Source organism: Castanea sativa, chromosome 5 (genome assembly GCF_040712315.1).
Source record: "Castanea sativa cultivar Marrone di Chiusa Pesio chromosome 5, ASM4071231v1".
NCBI classification, from domain to species: domain Eukaryota; kingdom Viridiplantae; phylum Streptophyta; class Magnoliopsida; order Fagales; family Fagaceae; genus Castanea; species Castanea sativa.
Genome location: NC_134017.1, coordinates 73,128,688 through 73,143,058, shown reverse-complemented (window position 1 = coordinate 73,143,058; position 14,371 = coordinate 73,128,688). Strand labels below are relative to the sequence as shown.

Here is a 14,371-nt window from a genome sequence, read left to right as displayed (position 1 = left end):
TAACATAATGTGATTGAGATAAGACAAGTCTATCAAATTTTCTAGAAATTTTCATTCCTAGTATCATATCTGCAACACCTAAATCTTTCATGTCGAACTCACTAGTCAACATTCTCTTGGTACCTTTAATGATATCATTATTGCTACTTATAATGAACATATCATCAATATAGAGACACACAATGACATAGCCATTTGCAGTATCTTTAATATACACACATTTGTCACACTCATTGATTCTAAACCCATTTGACATCATTGTATTGTCAAATTTCTTAAGCCATTGCTTTGGAACTTACTTTAATCCATAAAGAGATTTAACAAGCCTGCACACTTTCTTTTCTTGACCAGGAACAATGAACCCCTCTAGTTATTCCATATAAATCTCCTCATTTAATTCACCATTCAAGAATGCTATTTTTACATCCATTTGATGTATCTCTAGGTTATGCAACGCTAAAATAGCTATCAACATCTTAATAGATGCTATTCTTGTAACAGGTGAATATGTGTCAAAATAATCCACACCTTCCTTTTTTTGTAACCCTTTACAACAAGTCTTGCCTTATACTTGTCAATAGATCCATCAGCCTTTAATTTCCTCTTGAATATCTATTTATATCCTAGAGGTTTACAACCTGATAGAAGATCCACTAGTTCCTATGTATGATTTTGAAGGATGGATTCAATCTCATTATTCACAGCTTCTTTCCAGAAAGGCACCTCAGGTGTAGAGATTGCTTCCTTGAAGTTTTGAGGTTCATCTTCTAACATATAAGTTAGAAAATCCGGACCAAACGATTTTTTCGTTTTAGCCCTCTTACTACGTCTAGGCTCAACCTCATTCCTTTCTTCCATCAACTCTTGATGATAAGATGTATTAGACGTAGACTCAAAGTTTCTCTTAAGAGAACTTGATACTTGTGTGGATTTGTAAGGAAATATTTCTTCAAAAAATGACGCATTCCTGGATTCAATTATAGTATTGACACGCAGGTCAAGAATGTCAGACTTATAAATTAGAAATCGATATGCAGTACTATTATGAGCATAACCGATGAAAACACAATCAATGGTTTTTGGTCCCATCTTTATCCTTATAGGAATAGGAACCACCACTTTTGCTAAACACCCCCACACTTTTAAGAATTTATAGGAAGGTACTCTACCTTTCTATAATTCATAGGATGTCTTATTGGTTTTCTTTTTAGGCAATTTATTAAGAATATAATTGGGGGAAAGAATTGCTTCCCCCCACAAGTTCTGTGATAAACCAGAACTTATCAACATTGCATTCATCATTTCTTTTAAGGTTCTATTTTTCCTTCCAGCAACTCCAGTTTGCGGAGGTGAATAAGGTGCAGTGGTTTGATGAACAATACCATGCTATAAACAAAACTCACCAAATGGTGATTCATATTCCCCACCTCTATCACTCCTTAGAACCTTAATCTTTTTGTTGAGTTGACTCTCAACCTCATTCTTATATTGCATGAATGCCTCAATTGCCTCATCCTTACTCCTTCGCAAGGACACATAACAGTATCTAGTGCAATCATTTATAAAAATGATGAAATATTTCTTACCATCTCTAGTTTGTATAGATTTCATGTCACATACATCACTATGTATCAAATCTAGAGGTTCAGTGCTTCTTTCAACTGATTTAAAAGATGCTTTAGCCATCTTAGCTTCCACACAAGTTTCAGATTTATGATCAAAATCAATTTCAAATTTAGGCAATAAATTTAAATTGAGTAGTCTATGTAAAGTATGATAATAAATATGACCCAATCTATCATGCCATACATAAGATGATTCAAGCATGTAAACAGAAGATTTATCTTTATTATTATTAATAATAGTCATTACATTCATCTTAAACAAGCCATTGCTTAAATATCCTTTTCCTACATACAATCCACTCTTAAAGAGTGAAAATTTATTAGACTCAAAAACCAACTTAAAACCATTTTTGTTCAATAATGAGTCAGATACAAGGTTCTTATGAATTTTTAGCACATGCAGTACATCTTTCAAAGTAAGAACTTGCTCGTAGTCATTTTGAGCACAACCTTTCCAATTCCTTCAATCTTAGAGGTTGAGGAATTTCCCATGAAAATTTTTCTTCCATTACCCATTGGATTATATGTAGAAAACATTTTCTTTTCTGAACATACATGGCGTGTAGCCCTAGTGTCCACCCACCATTCCTTGGTATTTCCTCCTTCAGAAATCAGAACAGAAAGGTTCATGTTGGTTTGAGCCACAACTGGATTCACAACAATTTTGTTTGACATTTGTGTTCAAAAAAATTCAAACAAAGTGAATCCTCAAAACCAGCCAAGTTTAAGAAATAAATGTAAATATATATTTCCAAAAATTACTGTGCAAAAACAAAGTCAAGCCAACTATATATATATATATGGAATAATTCAAAGTAAATGATAATTGAAAATAAGGCGGTAGAACCAGCCAAGCAGTTGTTATATCAAAATAATTCAAAGTATTGAAAACAACAGTGTTTATTGAATATACATCAAAATACTTACAGTAGTAGTAGTAGCAACAAGATTACAGTGATCAACAGGTTGAGTAAACAGTACAAGGCTTGAAAGCTAGTCCTAGTTCCTAGTTACAAGCTTCGTGTAATCAGTGAGATATGTTGATCTAAGGAAGTCCTAGAGAGAGTTCTAAGGGAAATCCTAGAAAAGATTCTGAGTTTTACAATAAGGGACAACCCCCTTTATATAAGTGAATAAAGTAGTAAATAGTACAAAGCAAACAGTGACATTTTACTATTTATATCAGGGCCCGTGAGGGGCAATAAGAGAGCAATATCCGGAAGGAATCAGGTCAACTTTTGAGACCGAAAGTAGTTTGGCACGTTGTGCCCCAAAATATCAGCAAAATAGCAAGTAAATAGCTTTATCTTTTGGAAAATTCTTCATCTTGGAAAGTCAATAATGGAGGAAAGTTGATACGTAGGATGGTGCCAGAATGGTTTGTCCTATAGATAGGAATATAGTCAACAAGAAACCATTATTATCATGAAAACATCTTCGGCAAATAGTAACTAGTAGCATCAAGACTGGGATCACTATGCTCCTAGGTAGAAGCTGCATCAGACGGGTAACCAGCATAAGGGTCCCCTGGAGAGGGATCCCATGGGGGATCATCATTGCATTCATGTTCATGATAAGTTGAATATTGGTTACAGAAATCACAATACATTAATGGTTCATAAACAGGATCTCTTGTGAGAAATATTCTTGGGTCATCATGTTCCGCCCACTGTAAGTGCCAGACCGCAGAAGCATAAGGTTTGTTAACAAAAACAGAAATTCTGTCTGTACATCCAAAGAAATGGTAGTCTTTCCATAATTCTTCAGAGACATCAAGAATTCGATTATTAAAGTAACTTCTCCAACATTCAGCAAGAGCATAGGGATGTTTATGTGAAACATAAGCATTTCCTTCATACCATTGACCTTGGTGAGTATATCCATTAATAAGAACAAGATGCTTGGAAGGTTGAACATTCATCCAATTATTCTTTTCCCATTTGGGCAAAGTACTCCAACATCGAATTGAAACATAAAGGGTTGCTGCAACATCTGCAACAGCCTTTTGGATAATATCAGGAAACTGGTTAATTTGGTCATGACTCGTTAATTTGATGAGTCTGACAAAACCAAATTCAAACATTTGAGAAAGCTAGAAGGGATCATTATCAGAACCATCTTCATAATTAATCAAAAGGCCAGGGAAAGGATGGGTTTTTTCATGTACTCTGAAACTGCTCCCAAAGTATTTTCCCCATTTCTTTTTCAGGTAGCCTTTGTTGGGGCCATCAGGTTCAACAATTTGGATAGTAAGGTTAACAAGGTGAATTTCAAGTGCTCTCATGGTTTTGTTGAATAGCTTGTGGTGGTTTGAAGAATGGGCAGCTTGAAGGTTGTCAAGAATGAATTTAATGGAATCTGGTAGTTCACTATAGATTTCATTATGGAATTGTATATCTTTGTTCAATACTTCTTGTAAGGTTAATATGATATCACCACTGGAATATGTCACCTCTGCCGGGACAAATTCCTGAAGGGATGTTGCATCACTGGATTTTACTCCAGAAGATGCGCCTTCATGCATTACAAAAGGGTGTCCCGCTGGGAACCTTTCGTCTTGAGGAAAGTCCTGTGCAAGTGCTTTCCCCTTGTTCCTCTTCTCTGCCGAAGAAGTCATAATATTCCACTTAGTAGTGGTAGTATTAAATCTTACTTTGTCCTGCCAAGTAAGGGAGAGGATGTTAAGCCAGTTGGCCATAGTTAATAGTATAATAGAATATTTTTTGGAAAAGTGAGAGTAAATAGTATCAATAAAATTCTTTTGAAAAGTATGTTTCAAAAGCCAAAGGTTAATAGTAATATATATTAGTTGTGCCGGACAATGAGTGTTAGGATGACAATGATTGTGTTGAAGAATATTGTGGTAAGAGGATAACATGCTACTGACAAATTTGGACCAAAGCAAAGACTTGGTCAAAAGCCTAATGCAAAGAATGCTTTTTTGAGTTTTAGCATCCGTAGGACATTCTTTGGTGAGGATATGATTTTCACTAAGGTTTTTGTCATCATGCAAGTAGTCAACAAAAGAGATATTCATATTGTCAGGGTAGCTATCATTTATCAGGACACTGTGACAATTGGCAATTATTGTTGGCAACAAATGAGCATAGAGTTGTCCACCAGTCTTCTTAAAGCTATCTTTTTGTTTAATGGAGCTAAGATGTTTGTTAACATTATCAATATGAGTTTCACACTTTGAACAAAACTTGAATTTTACTTTCTGTCCAAAAGGATCAGTAGTAATTCCATCATCTTCAGTAAGAAAAGGGTACAGAGAATCAATAAAAGGCAAACCAAGAATCACTTTATCAGTCATATTTTTAACAAGTACAGAGGGGATCTTAAAGCAAACATTATCATGACAAACATGAGCATTATTTAATTCATACTTGATTTTCATTTTAGTTCCATTAGCATAAACTAATCTTTCAGTAGATTTTTCAAAATATTTAGAAGGAATTAGTCCTTCTTGAATACAATTAACATTAGCACCAGAATCAATCATAGCAACAACATCAAAAGCATAATCATGAGCAACAACAATTTTGACTTTAGTGTACCATTTGGGCAGCATATATTTAACAAGAGACAATTGATTATCAATCAAATTAATCAAGGAGCGATCAAAAACATTACCAGAAGGAGAAGCTTGTTGATTAGATTCATCTCCGTCCTTTTGCTCATCATCATCAGATTGGTGTTTATCCATAGTTTTATCAATCTTTAGGATTAACAGTTCTTGTTTAAGATGATCATTATCATGTTTAATAGTTTTAACATCATTTTTTAATTGAATTATTTCTTGTTTAACAGTTTTTATTTCATGTTGAAGATCATTAATAGTTACTTCTTTTGATTTATTTTTATTAAATCTTTTCAGAGTTTCTTCAAAACTTATCGTAGAATTAGGTCTTTTAACCTTATCTTCTTTTGTTAAGTTTTTCAAAAACTTGTCAAGATAATCTTTCTGTAAATTAGGGTCTTCAATTTTACTTATCATTGTAAATAGTAAATCATCATTCTCTTTACTTTTGGTTAACATTTTAACAGATTTAATCACATTACAACAAGAATCTCTACAGCCAAGTTTAATATTAGGAGATTTAGAAACATCACAACCAGTAAAACCAGATGCAAGCAAATCAACAATATCAGGATGATCAAGACTGTCATGGTTATTTATGTATGCATTACCAACCATAGACATGTGAGCCATTTTGTTAATAATTTCTTGTTCAGACAAACCATCAATATTCCATTCATAAAGTTTATCAGCAGAAACAAAAAATTGAGTTTGAGAAGATCTTTCTTCAAACTGAACATCAGGAGGAGTAGGCTTAGGATACCAATTTTTTGTAAAAGATGTGGGATTGGGTTTTCCAACAAATCTTTTAATTTCTGGTAAACTTATGACATCATCAAAAGTATTTTTAGAAGATTTAGAAGATAATGAGTCAGAATTTGTGTCGTCATCAGAAACAATTTCTTTCTCATTTCTTGAAATAGCACAAGCAGCGCTTCTAGAAGTAGAAGTTTGCTCGGTTTTCACTTTAAAATCAGCAAGAATTTTTTCAATCTTTTCGACAGTTGATCCTTGGGAATTAACCAAGTCAAAATTTTTACTCTGAGAAGTTTTAAAATCAATATTTTTTCTTTGACTGGGTAAATCAATCAAAGGTTTCTCAGGTTTTGAAACAGCAGGTTTTTCATCAATTTTTTCTTCAATACGATCAAGCTGTTGACCAATAATATGCAAAGATTCATTAGTAAAATTGTTTTGTTCAATAATGGCAAAAACAGGGGTTTTATCATCAGCAATTTTGAAAGGGGAGGCTTTCACCTCAGTGCTTTCTTTATCATTTTTGCAAGTAATCAAAACAGTTTCAAGGGGTGGATGACTAGATTTAACAATAGTTTTATCATGTTTAACAAAAGTAGATTTTTTTATTACGTTCAAGTAATTGGTATGAACCTCATTTCTTGAAACATAATAATTCTCAAGATAATCAAAAACAAAATATGTTGCTTTAACAAATTCATTTTTTCTCTCTATTTCCTTTTGATTCTGTCTTTTTCAGACTGAGCAAAAGTACTTTGGTAATACTTTCTTTTATCACGGTTTGCTTTAGAAAAGAATTCATTACTCAAAGCAACAATATCAATTTGAAAAGCAGGGGTTTCAACATCCATATCCATCAAATTTATTACACGCATATGTTTGAAAAGGGGAGGAGTTTCAATAGGTGGAAAATCAGATCCAGAAGGAGCCTCAGATTTTGCATCTTCTTCTTCTTCTTGATCATATTTTGGGAGAAATTCAGGTTTAGTTGAATAATAAGTATTGCTAACTTGGGAATTGTTGCTAGCAACTCCTTTTAGCTTTAAATCAAGTGGTTCAAAATTCTTTTTCAAAAATTTGTCAACATCAGCATTTCTTTTAACAATACTTTCAGATCCAACAAAGGACTTTCTTCCTTCATTGATTCTTAGAGGTTTGTGAGTAGGAAAACATTTTGTATCATCAAAAAATATTTTAACAGTTCCATCAGTATATTGTGCAATTTTGGTAAGATCAAGTTCATCAAAAACAGGTTTAACAGGTGGTGCAACTTGTTCCAAAGTCCATTCTTTGGGAAGAGTAATATCTTGCCATTGAATCATTTTAGGGACTTGGATCTTAGCATTAGGGGTGGAACATTGAATCAACATAGTTTTTCCAGCAGGATCACGTCCTCTAGACCGAGGAGTTAGCTGGGAATCAAGCAATCTATAAAAAATTCGGTAAATAAGAGTAAAAGGTCTACTACCATCATCCATATCATAACCAGATGTCAATATATTCAAAGTTAAAGCTTTAATAATATTAGGATCATCAAGAGCAAGAGCAAGATCAGGATCAGGATAACAATCAAAGTAAACAGGACCATCATACATAGAAGCAGTAATCGTGCCAAGAATGCTATTTTTAAATTTCTTAAATCTAGCATCACGTAAACACGTAAGTACAGAAGCATCAATTCCTTTTCTTGTTAAAGGTTTAACAGCAACTTGAACCAAATCAATGTGTAAATATTTAAGATTTTTCTTGGACAAAAACTCGTTAATATTTTTCTTGGAAAATAAACAACATTTTTCATGAGTTTTGAAAATAGAAAAGATTTGTTCAACATTTCTAGCTCTATATTCAGAGAAAATACTTTTTTCAGTCCAATTTAGATCATAAACAAATTTAGTAGAAATCTTAGGAATATTCCATTTTCTAAAATCTGGGTACTCACTTTCTCCAACAGTGAGGTCTTCTTCATTTACAATATCAGGAGGACAACCAGTCCTAGAGCTAACAGAGGAGTCGGATCTCCACATCCTATTCCATATATATATAAATATATATATATATATATATATATATATATATATATATATCTTTCAACACCGAATTGCTGGAAAAAACAACATAGATCAGCAAAAGTAAAGACCACAACTAGTCAAACAAAAAATCAAGAGGCAAATATCCTAATATAATGATATAAAAAGGAAGAAAGCAAGATCAACTAATTATACCACAATTTCAGTCAAGCACGTAATCGGGTGTTATCAAAGAATCAAAGTTCACGATAAACACAGACAGTTTTCAAGTTTCATGCAGAGTATCTACTATTACCAATTTAGTGTTTTACAACAAACACAAAGTCCTTTCACCGAAAAATCACAAAAATAAATTAAAATATATTTTGAAGATTTGCTTTAAAACTGTTAGGTATATTTCAACAGTTTATTTTTGTGATAAAGCAAATAAACAAAACACAGATCTAAGAAAAAGTAATAACACAAATAAATGTACAAGACAACAGTAACAAACAAATACTGAATATATATATATATATATATATAATATGTAAATAATTAAAAACTCACAGACCAAATGCGTGAAGGATGAACAATTCAGATCAAGTCTTGTGTTTGATACAATCTCCTTAAAGCAAATTTCGCCCCTCACACAATCACTGTAGTGCTTTGAGACTCACAGACGTCTGCCTTCTAGGATAAAATGATCTATAGCACGAAAACGAAGCACACAAGGTCATGCTTTGCGAACTACTCAATGTCTCTTGCTCTTTATTTGACACAGAATGAAAGCACAAAAAATTCTCACTAAAGAGTTTTTTCTTCAAAGAAGTTTCTATGAATGAGGGACTATGTACAATTATACGTTACTGAACAGGTACTCTATTTCAGTAATAACTGCTGTGCACAGACTAGCTGACTCAAAAATTAAAATAATAAAATATTATTATTTGGACAAGTAGGCCTAGTCTACATATGCCAAAAGCCCAACCCAATGTCCAACTCATGAGTATATAAACTCATATATTATCTATTTTCTTTCTTATGAAGAACTCAGAATTTTTACCACTTTTAATAACATCTTTAAGTGAATATAGAAATATCAATTTTTTATTTACTCCATTCTATTTTTCCAACATGTTTAAATAGAGATAAAATAAATGACAGTTCAGTAAAAATTCAACTTTAACTTTCACTAAAACATGACCTAACAAATAGAGTCACCTGTTAATTTTTAAATTGCTTTATCTACTTATAAATTTAAATTTTAAATTAAAAATAATATATAAAAAATAAAAACACCATTTTTTTTTTGCTATGAAATAGAACCACTAAATCCAAAAAATAACCCTCGTCACATTATGCGTGTGTCGATAAGGCTGGTTATATAATAATTGAACTTAGTAAAATGTATTAAGTTTAAAAAAAAAAAAAAACAAATGACTGCAAACAAGACGGAGATTTTCGGAGACAATTTGGGACAGGACTTATCCCAAGTCCCAAGTTTAAACACCCATGACCGCTTGTATCCTTTGACTCCTTTCCCTTTGTGACGAAACCCAACTCCATTTTTGAAGAAAAATTCGACCTTTCAGCTTCGTGAGAGAGAGAGAGGGATTGTTGAGAGAGAAGGGTGGGTTGCTAAGGACAACGCTCTCTGTCGTGTGGTTTAGATTGGTAGTGGATTGAGTAGAAGAAGAAACTATGCAGCCAAAGATATAAAATTCGGAGTTTTGGCCTGTGGCTCTTTGTCTTATACTAAAGGGTGTGGAGGAGCTTGCTGTTGCTGTCAAAGTCACCATGGGTCCTAAGGTATATTCTATAGCCACCTAGTCAAAACATTCCTTAATTCATATTTCTGACTATTGCTATGTATGAAACTTATATCTTCGTAAGAAGTTTGATTAGCACTGATCTGTTTTTAGGCCCAAAAATCAATCATTTATTGAAGTTCTCTATATCTGCTTTCCGTATATAGCAGATTTTGAAACGGACGGTGGAGATATGGTACAATAAATGAGATGACTATTATGTAACAATATATATTGATCCAATGGGCTGTTTTGTTTTCCACCTTTTCTTTTAAAACTAAAGAAAAATATATTTAAGATAAGTATTTTGATATCTAATCTGCTAGTCATTTTCAAGTTGACAAAAGCCTTCACTGATAATTGATACCTTGAATGCCGCCATGTGATGCTTATTGACTTGAAAGTTGAAAGAACGGATGCTTAGTCCTAAAATAAATATATTCAGAGACCGGGACTCTCTCTCTCTCTTCCTTTTTGGTAAGGCGGCTTCATAACTTTCAATCAAACCAAATATCAATATATTTTTCCCAACCCAAATTTTTTATGTATTTATTGCTTTTTTATTTAAGTAAATAATCACTAACACAGACATGGATGCTTAAAAATGGTTATGTCTTTGATTCTGATCATTCTTTTCTTTCCATTTTGCACTTCCCTTGACACTTTAACACCAGACCAATCCATCAAGGATGGCCAATCTTTGATTTCCAAAGAAAACAATTTTGCCTTAGGCTTCTTCAGCCCTGGCAACTCCAGCTATCAGTATCTTGGTATTTGGTATGTCAAAGTGACAAAACAAACTGTCGTGTGGGTTGCAAACAGGAATAATCCTATCAATGATTCCTCTGGAGTTCTCTCCATCAACCAGTTTGGAAACCTTGTCCTCCATGACAGTTATAACCGTCTTCTTTGGTCTACAAATGTTTCTATCCAAGGGACAACCTCCTCTGTTGCTCAGCTTCAGGATTCAGGAAACCTGGTATTGTTCCAGGGCAATAACAAATTGGTGTTATGGCAAAGCTTTGACTGTCCTACAGACACTTTGCTTCCGGGCATGAGGCTTGGGTTGAATCGGATAACTGGATTAGATAGGTTCTTGACATCTTGGAAGTCAAAAGATGACCCTGGAACTGGGGACTACTTCCATAAGATGAATCCGACTGGCTCTCCGCAAATCTTCTTGTATAAGGGTTCAACCCTGTATTGGCGGTCGGGTCCATGGCCATGGCAAACATCATCACCAGCAGCAATAGTTTCTTTGGATTTTAAGTATGACTTTGTAAACAACGAAGATGAGGTATCTTATGCCTACTTTGCTAATGACCCCTCCATCATTTCAAGAGTAGTGGTTGATAACTCTGGATTGTTCCAGAAACTTGTGTGGAATGATGGTGATCTTCAATGGAAAGAATTCTGGTCTGCACCTAAATACCGGTGTGACAAATATGCACAGTGTGGTGCATTTAGTAAATGTGGTCCTGAGTCTCCTAACAATTCTAATTGGTTTGAGTGTGCATGTTTGCCAGGCTATGAACCCAAGTCTCCAAGGGATTGGTCACTCAGAAATGGTTCTGAAGGGTGTGTGAGGAAGGAGTCAATGTGTGGGAATGAAGAGGGGTTTGTGATGATGAAACGTTTGAAGGGTCCAGATTCATCCAATGCAGCCTGGATGGACATGAGCATGAGTAGCTCAGAGTGTGAGCACTGAGCAGGCATGTTTGAGTAATTGCTCTTGCACAGCTTTTATCAGCATGAATATTGACGGGATGGGGACCCGTTGCTTAGCGTGGTATGGTGAATTGATGGATCTTGTGGAGAATACATATGAAATGTGGGATCTAAATGTACGAGTGGATGCAACTGAGTTAGGTAGCCTTCTATGCTACCATTTGCTTGTTTGTTTTTGTTGTTGTTATTTATTTATTATTGTTATTTTTTCAGCTACTTACACTAGCAAGTCCGAAGGTTTTCTTGGCCACAAGAGGCAGGTGGCTATTGCAATATCAACTGTTGTTGTGCCATTGTTTCTGGTATCCTTCATAGCCTACATGTGTCTAATGAAGAAGAGGAAAACGAAAAGGTAACAAAACCGCTTGCTTTGTATTGTTCACACGCACACAATCATATATTGCAAGGTATATACATTCTCAATTGTGAATTATAGTGAGCAATTTTGGTCAATATATTTTAGGACTTTGAAGAGAAAATTGCAAAATCAATCGTTAAATTTTATTGGATTTAAAGGCTCTTTGGAAGGGAATGAGCTTGAGGACAGCAGTAGACATCCAGATTTATCAATTTTTAATCTAAGTTGCTTAGTTACTGCAACTGGCAATTTCTCTCCGACCAACAAACTTGGGCAAGGTGGATTTGGATCTGTTTTTAAGGTACAGTTACAATTCATAATGACATTGTTGATATTTTGCCCCTTTTTCTGTGTTTCATATTCCCATATTGTGTGGGTGTGAATGGCTGAAAATGAGTTTCATAAGCTAAGACATATGTTACTGAAGTAGCAGATAGAGACATAAAACATTGTAATCAATTGCTTAAAACTGATAGTTTTGTGTAAAATTAATTTTGGATCATGAATTCAGGGTCAATTATCTAATGGACAACAAATAGCTGTAAAAAGGCTATCAAAGAATTCAGGACAAGGAATAGAAGAATTCAAAAATGAAGTTGTCTTGATTGCAAAACTTCAACATAGGAATCTTGTCAAACTTCTTGGCTGTTGCATTCAGGAGGAAGAAAGGATGCTGATTTATGAGTACATGCCCAACAAAAGCTTGGACTCCTTCATTTTTGGTATTTTTTCTTTCAAAAATTCTATCTCCTTCATCTGTATTATTTTATTTTATTTATTTTTATATATTTTCAAATTATAAATCTAAAGTACATAAAACCACATAAATCAAGATAGATGAAATTTTGAGTACATTAGAGAGTTTTTCTTGTAGATCATACAAGAAGTTCATTGCTAAATTGGAGGAAACGCTTTGAAATTATTATTGGGATTGCTCGTGGGATTCTATATCTTCATCAAGATTCAAGATTAAGAATTATTCATAGGGATCTTAAAACCAGCAATGTTTTACTGGATGGTGAGATGAATCCCAAAATTTCGGATTTTGGCATAGCTCGTATATTCAAAGGGGACCAAATTCAAGACAAGACAACTAGAGTTGTCGGAACATAGTAAGTAATTCACAAACACACGTGCTTGCACACAGAGACATGCACACTCTCCACATACAATTGATAAAGGCCTATGCAATCTTTAAGATTATATTTGATACTGTTCACATGCAATGGACGTACCACACAAACGCATGCACAGAGAATTGCACAGTGCACACTTGCCATATATAGAAAATAAAGGCATATGCAAACTTTAATATTATATTTGATACTGTTCACATGCAGTGGTTATATGTCACCAGAGTATGCAATATTTGGGAAATTTTCAACAAAATCAGATGTCTTTAGTTTTGGTGTCATATTGTTAGAGATCGTAAGTGGCAAGAAGAACAATGGTTCTTATCACAAGCAGGATTCCCTAACATTGATAGGGCATGTAAGTAACAGAAAACAACAATCTTTTCCATTTTCATTTATAATTCAGCCTGTTGTGGATAATGCTACGAACCATACAGGTTTGGGAACTATGGAGAGAAGGTAGAGCCTTGGATATAGTTGATTCATCGATAAATGACTCATTTGTTTCCCATGAAGTCGTAAGATGCATTCAAATTGGGCTCTTATGTGTGCAAGAAGATGCAATGGATCGACCAACAATGTTGGCAGTTCTTCTCATGCTAAGTTGTGAAACAACTCTTCCTTCTCCAAAACAACCTGCTTTCATTTTCAGAAGACCTACCAATGATTTGGGATCAATCACAGGCGGGGGGGTTTATTCTATAAATGATGTGACAATAACTGAGTTTGAAGCTCGCTAAAGGTAAAGATTTTAGTTTAGCTGCTTCTAAATTGCTTCTATAATGATTTGTGGGACAAATTAACATTTTTTATTTTACCCTTTTTGTATTAAAGAATAAATATAATTCCTTTTTCTTTTTTTCTCGTGTACCAATTGATCCAAAAGTAAAATACAAATGTTGGTGAATACAGCCTACTTCAGTGGTTTGTACTCTCCCTTGACCTTTCAAGATCTATAACTGCAGTGCAAGCCTCATATACTAATAATTGAAATATATTAGAGAATCATGTAAGCAGTAGAAATGTTTTTGAGCTCCAAGCAATAAGTCATAGCCAAACATAAGAATTTTAAGAAAAAAGCTAAAGGCCAAACGTGCAGTCTGTGATGGATAGGACTCTTGGAACAAAGTTCTATTAATTTTTCAAGTAAATATCCTCATCATAACCAACCGACAGGAATGTGCTTGCTGTTTAGCTTCACATGTTAAACACTCACCTAATCTAATCACCTGCAACCCTTGGATTGACTAAGATTATTTCTAAAGTTTGAACTTTACTCACCACTAAATTGAAGGCCAAAATCTACTAAATAATTTAAATCGGCTATGTTCATGAAAAACCAATTTAAATGTGCTTGATCTAAGTAAGAAT

At 33.9% G+C, this 14,371-nt stretch overlaps 1 pseudogene; it reads left to right on the top strand.

The window, feature by feature from the left end:
• The first annotated feature begins 10,106 nt into the window (after positions 1-10,106).
• LOC142633721 (G-type lectin S-receptor-like serine/threonine-protein kinase RKS1) lies at positions 10,107-13,860 on the top strand (annotated as a pseudogene).
• Positions 13,861-14,371: the final 511 nt, after the last annotated feature.